An 8,372-nucleotide genomic window follows, 5' to 3' on the forward strand; every position below is an offset into this window, starting at 1 on the left:
CGGACGCGCAGGCTCAGCGGCCATGGCTCACGGGCCCAGCCGCTCCGCGGCATGTGGGATCCTCCCAGACCGGGGCGCGAACCCGGTTCCCCTGCATCGGCAGGCGGACGCGCAACCACTGCGCCACCAGGGAAGCCCTGGGCTATTGCTTTGAATGAGTGTTGCTTTGGCTCCTAGGGAGGATCAATAAACAGCATAAGGGAAGAAGATGATACTTCAGTGCAACCTTCTGCCTTGAACCTAAGGCTGAGTTCATTAAATCTGATTATCTTCTTGTTGGGGTTAGAGTCTCATCTTTGTATAGTGAACTTGCTTAATTTGCGGGGGGGACTGCAGTCTAGAGGAGAGGTTTGACTCACCCCCCATAGCGCTTACTACATGCCAGCCTCTGTTTTAAGCACTTTAGGCAAATTAACTCACAAAATTCCCACAACTGTCTGAGGTCTATACTATCACTCTGCCCGTTTTATCAATGAGGAAACCGAAGCATGGAAAGGTTAAGTAACATGCCAAAGTCAGAAAGTTAGCGCAGGGCAGGTCTGGGGTTTGAACCAAGTGGTTTGGTGCCAGGGTCTATGCCTTAAACTACCACACTCTTCTAATGAAATTCCAGTCTTTTCATCCAGAAGTGGGTCTGGCATTTCTCTGCCCTTGGTCCCTTCTGCCCCAGGCCAGACCAGGCTATCTTCAACCTCCTAGGAAGAACCCCAGAAAGGATGGGCTGATTTCATCCATCTGAGCCTTGCAGGCTGAATGAACAATCGAAAACACAGCTAAAAAGATTACCCCCAATTTTGTCTCTAATTTCCTTCCTAAATAGATTTTTCCTCTGTTGATAAAATCTGTCTCAGTTTGGGGTGGGCGGGTAGGTAAGAGAGTCTGGACTGATTTGGTATCAGAAGGTCTCACATATCTGCCAGGAAAATTATGGGGAGGGATTTATGCTTCGAATATGGTGGGAAACTACAGCTTCTTTCATGGTTTATCCATCCATCCGTGCATCCACCCTGCATCCATTCATCTATCATCTATCTATCTATCTATCTATCGTCATCTATCATCTATCTCTATCTGTCATCTATCTATCACCTATCTATCTGTGTATCTATCTAGCCATCATTTTTGCAGGTTGATAATAATGTTGAGGCCACCAATCAGGATGCTGCCTGGTGTGTCACCCCTCCACAGCCCTGTTTATGGCCATCATAAAATGTCTGTGGACAGTCCAATGGCTGATTTTCCAGGGTCTTTTTCTACTGTCTGAAGGATCAGAAAAAAAATCTATCAGCTGGAGAAATTAAGCCATTTTTCTTCCTGGGAGAGAAATGGAGTAGCAGGCTTTCCACATTAAAATGCTACAGTGGATTCCGGATGAATGAAAAATTGGTCTGCATAGTAATGAGACTCGGGAGAGATATGGAAGGTTTGTAGCTGGTTCCTGGCAGAGGTGCAGGGTGGGACAGTACTTCCAGCCTGGATGAGTCAGGCAAGTGGGTCTCTGGGGCTTTCACTCTGGGGAGCCGGGTGCCAAGACATCACTCTCTTTAGTCTCCCTCCATTTATTTTTCCAAAAAGCTAGCTGTCCAGGTGGTTTTATTAGAGAGGGGCAATCGCTGGGCTCCTCTTCCAATGATCCCCCTTTGTTCCCTCCGGTGCCATGAACCAGATGCCTGACAAAAACCCAACTGCCCCTCACAACTCACACAGGCCAAGTCCCTCAGAAAGAGGGGTTCAGCCTTCAGAGGGGGTGAGGCCTGTCACAGAGGAAGGACATTAGCCCAGCTTCAGGTGATTAACCCAAATATGATCCAGGTATAATATTATGACTGGCCGGAAACCTAATAATGGTCCATCTACGGACCTTAACAAATAGGAGCAGCCGCTCCGATGACGGTAAGCAGGTTACTGGGAAGCCACAAAAGCGGGAGAATTCACTTAAGGATGCCAGCCCAGACCCCACCCTTGGTGGGGATTAGCTTCCTGTGGGCTTTCAGACGTCCGACCTTCCTGATTTGCCCTGGAGCTCCTGGCTCAAAAGGGCCATTTCTCACCTGGGAGGCTCTTGGGAACAGAGGCTGCTTTGTCTTGTCACTGCTTTTTCAGGGTGAGTCTTCTGCCTACAGCCGGTGCTCGCTTCCTGCAGAGGGGCGCCATCACAGGAAGGGAGGGCAGGGCCCTGGCAACTTGGACGCGAAGCTGCTAGGTGGGCGGTTAGAGGCCGAACAGCTCTGAGCATCATTGATAAGAGGGGGACGGCAGTGCTCAGCCTGCACAGATGCTGTACCCACTTAGCAGGTGCTTCATAAATGGGAGCTGCTATGTCATTACTCTTTGCTGCCTGGCATGATTGGAAGGGCGGCGAATTCTTGCTGCTCCCAAGTGTTGCCTGATCTACCAGGTCTATAGCCCCACTATCATTTTTATTTATTTATGTCTAATTTCATTCCAGAGCAGCTTATGTGCTCTACTCCCTGAGGTCCCCTTAAAAGGCAAGTATTCATGGGAGAGGTAACATATCAGATCCACCCTTTTCACATTTTCCCACAAAGCCCTCTAATGGCAGAGGGGAGCGAGCGTGTATATTCTGGGTGGGTGTGCGGATTGAGTCATACAGCAAAGCAAGTGTGAAATGTCTTTGAGTTTTTTGCCTTAAAAGTGCAGGCCAATTTCGAAGCCTGCTCTATAACATAAGCATCGTCTGAATGACATGTTTAGAAAAAATAAACATTAGATGCTGCAGGAAGAAGAGTGATGATTACCCGTTGATCTAGTGGTTCCTAACACTGTCTTGCAAACCTGCTGCATCAGAATCACTGGGAAAACTTAAAACCATCCCGCTACCCAGACCCCATGCCTGAAACTTTGACCCATGTTTCTGGGCTGGAACCTGGGGATTTGGGTAATAGGAAGTGTCCCTAAGCAATTCTGACTTGAGGCCAGGTTTAAGATCCACTGCAGAGTAAATACCCCCAATCTGCAGGGAGATGTGTCTTTTTCTTTTTTTTTTTGTGGTACACAGGCCTCTCACTGCTGTGGCCTCAGCAGCCATGGCTCACGGGCCTAGCCGCTCCGCGGCATGTGGGATCCTCCCGGACCGGGGCACGAACCCGTGTCCCCTGCATCGGCAGGCGGACTCTCAACCACTGCGCCCCCAGGGAAGCCCAGAGACATGTGTCTTTAAGTGGAGGAGGCGAGTTGGTGGGAGCAGCAGCCCGAGGAAGGTTCCAGCAGGTAAGGAGGTAAGGTAGACAAAGAGTTGGGGCTGAGAGAACAGTAAGATGGGCCTTTTGAAAGACGTTTCCACCTCTGTTCATTCTGCCTTAGAATGATCAGTACTGATGTCAAATCTGCCCAAGCCTGTGGTTTCTTATGAATCCGTGGCCTGAACATGAACACTGCTCAGGAAGGTGGAAGGCACCTGGCCCGGACACTGACCATGCGGCCGGCCCTGCGCACCTGAGACCTGGTCTGAATCTGGGATTTCAGTCAGGCCCAGCGTGGGGAGGTCATTAAAGCTGCTGCTGGTCACGCCGGCACTGCAGAGGCGGTGTGGCATTGTTTCTCTGATGGTTGGGAAGGGGTGTGGGGGGGGGTGCCGGGATGCTCTGGAAGCTTCTCTAGACTCCGAGCCCAGGACAGGACTTCCTGGTTATCGCTAGCCGGGGTCTGTCCCTACACTGATGGGACCTTCACTCAGTCTGGCTCCCCTGTGGATGCCCCCCGCATTCCACGCCAACCCCCCACCCCGAGGCAGCACCCAGTGCATTTGCTGGCCCTTCTCCCATGATCACGGGCAGGCGCAGGCGGGCTGGCCAGGAACTTCCCACTTCAGGTTTTCCAGCTTGCCAACCATGCAGGCCCCAGGCCTGGATTGCTGCTGAGGCAGGTGACCCCCTGGGACCTGACCTCTGCACCCTGTCCCTCGGCAGGGCCAGTTGTCAAGGAGATGACAGGATTGAATTCCGAGTTAAGGGAACCAATCTTGTCTGTCTAATTTTATCTTCACTGTCTTCCTCTTGCCTGCCCTTCCTCCGCTCTCTCTCTCTCTCTCTCTCTCTCTCTCTCTTTTATCCTGTTCAGCAGTTAAAAGAATGGTGGTTATTTTCTAAGTGGCGACCAAATCATTATTTTATTAAAGTAAGACCTTTGGCTGGCTTTCAGGAGATCTCTGCAGTAGGGTTGATTTGCATATCATACACACAGAGCTGCCTTATATTATTGATTGCTTTCAAGCCCCTGGACTAACTCACCTGTGATCCTCACAACATCTCAGGAAGACTTTATTACCTCCAATCATCTGATGCAAAACATAAAAATAAAAGGCAAAGCCCACAGCTAGCCAGTGACTAAGCTGATCCTGGATCCCAGATCTCCTGACCCTCAATTCAGAGCTGGCCAGGATTTAGGGTGGGATGTGTAACCGTCCCTGCGCTCCTGGAGGCATTACACCTCTGGGGCCGGGTCAGTGCATTCAGTCAGCTGCACACAGCCGAGCTTCGAGCTCATTTCGCTGCCTGGTTGCCATGATGCTGATGCTGATCTGATGAGACTCGGCTTATGGGATGTGATATCATCTGTATCCTTTGTCAAAAGCCATCAACTTTTCAGGACAAATCTGGAAGTGGAGCTTCTTGCTTCTCCTCTCAACACCTACTTCCTCCTGCTCATTTTAAGATAATAAAAATATATGACATTTCTAAAACACCACTCATCAGGCATCTTAGAAATTCACTTAGAAACTTGCAAATAAATGAAATAAAAGGATGGCCATACTCAATGGGGGTAGAGTTACCCTCTTCCTCTTGGAGGGTGATGAGGGCATCAAGTCCACATAAACAGAGTCCTTTTCTGTTGTCCTGATACCTACAAAACATCTTCTAGCATGAACCCCCTCTATCCATTATCCTCCCACAGCCCAGAGGCATTTTTGTTTGTTCTTATTTCAGTTTGTAGTAAATGACAATCACCTGGAAAGGGCGTGACCATACCGGGACCTAGGCGAGCCCGACCCCCAGGATGTGAAGCCCAGCTAAGGGGATGTCCTACTTCTTTCTTGCCTCCACTCAGGTTCTCTGTTTGGAACTCCTCTCTCAGGGCCTGCTCCCAGCTGCCCATCCCTAGAGCCTCCCTCCCACTCCAGACGTGCTCAGAATCCTCACCCACATACACACCGCGGCTAAATTTCTTCCTCCCGTGGGGACTTTCCCAACCTGTATCTCATTATTTTCAAGAAGACAGAAATTTCTCTAGGGTAATTACATGTCCTGGTTTGCTCATGACCGTCACAGTATGATTGTGACATCATAATCATGAATTGTGTGTTCCTTTTGACTCAAATAAAATATCTCTTGTGGATACTAAATTACCTGGTCTCTCAATTATTGGGCTTGGGGGAAGGACACCTTCATCGATATTTCCTAAATGTGATGATCTCCATACGAAGTCATGGCAAGAAGGGGAGAGAGACATAGGAGGTGGGTGTCTCGGGTAGCTTGCCTCGCTGAGTTACAAGCTCATTTATCTTGGTTTCCTCGGAGCTTAGCACAGAGCTTGGAACACACTAGAGTACTGATTCTCAAACTTTTGGGTCTCAGGACTATTTTACATTCTTAAAAGTTACTGAGGACTCCAAAGAGCTTTGTTTATGCAAATTATATCTGACATATTTAATACATTAGGAATTAAAACTAAGAAAGATTTAAAATATGTATTGGCATTGATTTCTATTTTTGCCTATCTCTTCAGTATGTTGCCCAGCAGTAACTAGCTAGATTCCATATTTGGTCTTGTGGACGGTACACTCAAAAGACAATGAGAAAGAGAAAGGCAAATAAACTCTAGCATTAACATGAAAAAATAATTTTGCCCCTATGGACCCCTGAAAGCATCTCAGGGGCTCCTGGGAGCCCCTGACCATACTTTGAAAACTGCTTCCCTGCCTAGAGACTGTCATACTGAGCGAAGTAAGTCAGACAGAGAAAGACAAATATCATATGATATCGTGTATATGTGGACTCAAAAAAAATGGTACAAATGAACCTGTTTACAAAACAGAAATAGTCATAGATAGAAAACAAAGCTTATGGTTACCAGGGGGGAAAGGTCGGGGGCGGGAGGGATAAATTGGAAGATTGAGATTGACACATACACACTACTGTATATAAAAAAGGTAACTAATAAGGACCTACTGTATAGCACAGGGAACTCTACTCAATACTCTGTAATGGCCTAAATGGGAAAAGAATCTAAAAAAGAGTGGATACATGTATGTGTATAACTGACTCAGTTTGCTGTACAGCAGAAACTACCACAACATTGTAAATCAACTGTACTCCAATAAAAATTAATAGAAAAAGAAAGAAAACTGCTTCCCTGGGTATTCAGTTAGTACCTGTTGAATAAAACAGATTTCCATGTGAAAAATCTATAAGAGGAATGTGGAAGCTTCCAGTGGGAGGGGAGGTATTATTTGCACTTGCTGGATAGTTCCTGTATAATTTAAATAGCTACTTTAGACATATTATGGTTCAAATCTGGGGGGATGAGGGGGACCTGGTGCCTATAGCAAAACAATTATAAAATTTCTTTTCCATGGAAAAAGGTGAAATAAAGTTCAGGCAATAAATTAGCAAAATTTTCAACATATTTGTGTCTGTGTGAAAGGGATATATACAATTCTTAAGCCACTGAGGGTGAAAAGAGGGGATGTTCGATCTCTTCTGATGAAATTATAGAGTTTCCAAGGTTGGGGCTATATCTTCTCATTTTTGAGATCTGTGTTGTCCAATACAATAGCCACGAGTCACCTGTGACTGCTGAATACTTGAAAGATGGTGCTAGCCAAACTGAGCTGTGCTATAAATATAAAATGTACACAGAATTTTGAAGATTTGGTATGAAAAAAAGAATACAAAATGTCTCATTAATAATTTAAAAATATCAATTACATGCTGAATTAATGTTTTGGATATACTGAGTTAAATAAAATATATTATTAAAATTAATTGCACAGCCAAGATGTCCCTCAGTGAGTGAACGGCTAAAAAGAAACTCGGGTCCATCTAGACAATGGAATATTATTCAGTGCTAAAATGCAATGAGCTATCAAACCATAAAAAACCATAGAGGGGGCTTCCCTGGTGGCGCAGTGGTTGCGCGTCCGCCTGCCGAGGCAGGGGAACCGGGTTCGCGCCCGGGTCTGGGAGGATCCCACATGCCGCGGAGCGGCTGGGCCTGCGCGTCCGGAGCCTGTGCTCCGCAACGGGAGAGGCCGCTGCAGAGGGAGGCCCGCGTACCGGAAAACAAAAACAAAAACAAAAACAAAAAAAACCATGGAGGAACCTTAAATGTATATCACTAAGTGAAAGAAACCACTTAGTGAAAGAATCTGAAAAAGCTACATACTGTATGATTTCAATCATGTAACGTTCTGGAAGAAGCAAAACCGCGAGGACATTCAAAGATCAGCAGTTGTCAGGAGTCAGATGGGGGGAGAGGAAGAAAGGGGTGAATAGGTGAGCACAGGGGATTTTTAGGGCAGTGAAACTATTCTGTATGAATAAAGTGATACTTGTCATTTAGACATTTGTCAAAACCCATGTGTTGTGTTTTCTGTACAACATAAAGAGTGATCCCTAATGTAAATTATGGGTTTTAGTTAATAATAATAATAATAATAATGTATCAGTATTGGCTCATCAATTGTAACAAATGTCCCACACCAATGCAGTATGTCACTAATGGGGCAACAAGTTGGGGCAGAGGAGGTGGTGGTGCAGATATATGGGAAATCTTCATTATTGCCCAATTTTTCTGTAAATCTAAAACTGGACGAGGGATCCAGGTCCCGGCTCCACCCCATGGAGCGGATCGTGGAGCCAGCTCCCTCTCAGACCCCAACAGAAATCCCTAACCTTGCAAGATGCGTTGGTAGCTGGTGTCTTTAAGTGAATTCCTGCATTTTGGCAGAGAGGTCTGTGAGTGGTCATTTTTATAAATCCCAAAGAGGGAGTGTAAACGACCTCCTTCCTTCCCAGTCCCACGCTCACCCAGGCTTCATCCCAGAGGGATTTACCTGGGAAAGTCACTTTTCGGAGACTGGTTCCCTCTACTGCAGAACTCGGCAACCAAAAGTTCTGAAAGCAAACCGCGCACCTCCTGCCCTTGGGGCTCTTGGACTTCATCAGGGCTGTGGTCCGAATTCAGATGTGGGATGAGGGCAGCCTCCAGGCCCCATGGGGTTCTTGGAGAATGCAAACTCATCCCTTCATTCCCCAAATACCTTCCTTTACTTATTTTTATTTTTATTTTATTTTTTATTTATTTATTTTTTTGCGGTACGCGGGCCTCTCACTGCTGTGGCCTCTCCCGTT

The sequence above is a fragment of the Physeter macrocephalus genome, chromosome 19 (assembly GCF_002837175.3).
Source record: "Physeter macrocephalus isolate SW-GA chromosome 19, ASM283717v5, whole genome shotgun sequence".
Classification (NCBI taxonomy): domain Eukaryota; kingdom Metazoa; phylum Chordata; class Mammalia; order Artiodactyla; family Physeteridae; genus Physeter; species Physeter macrocephalus.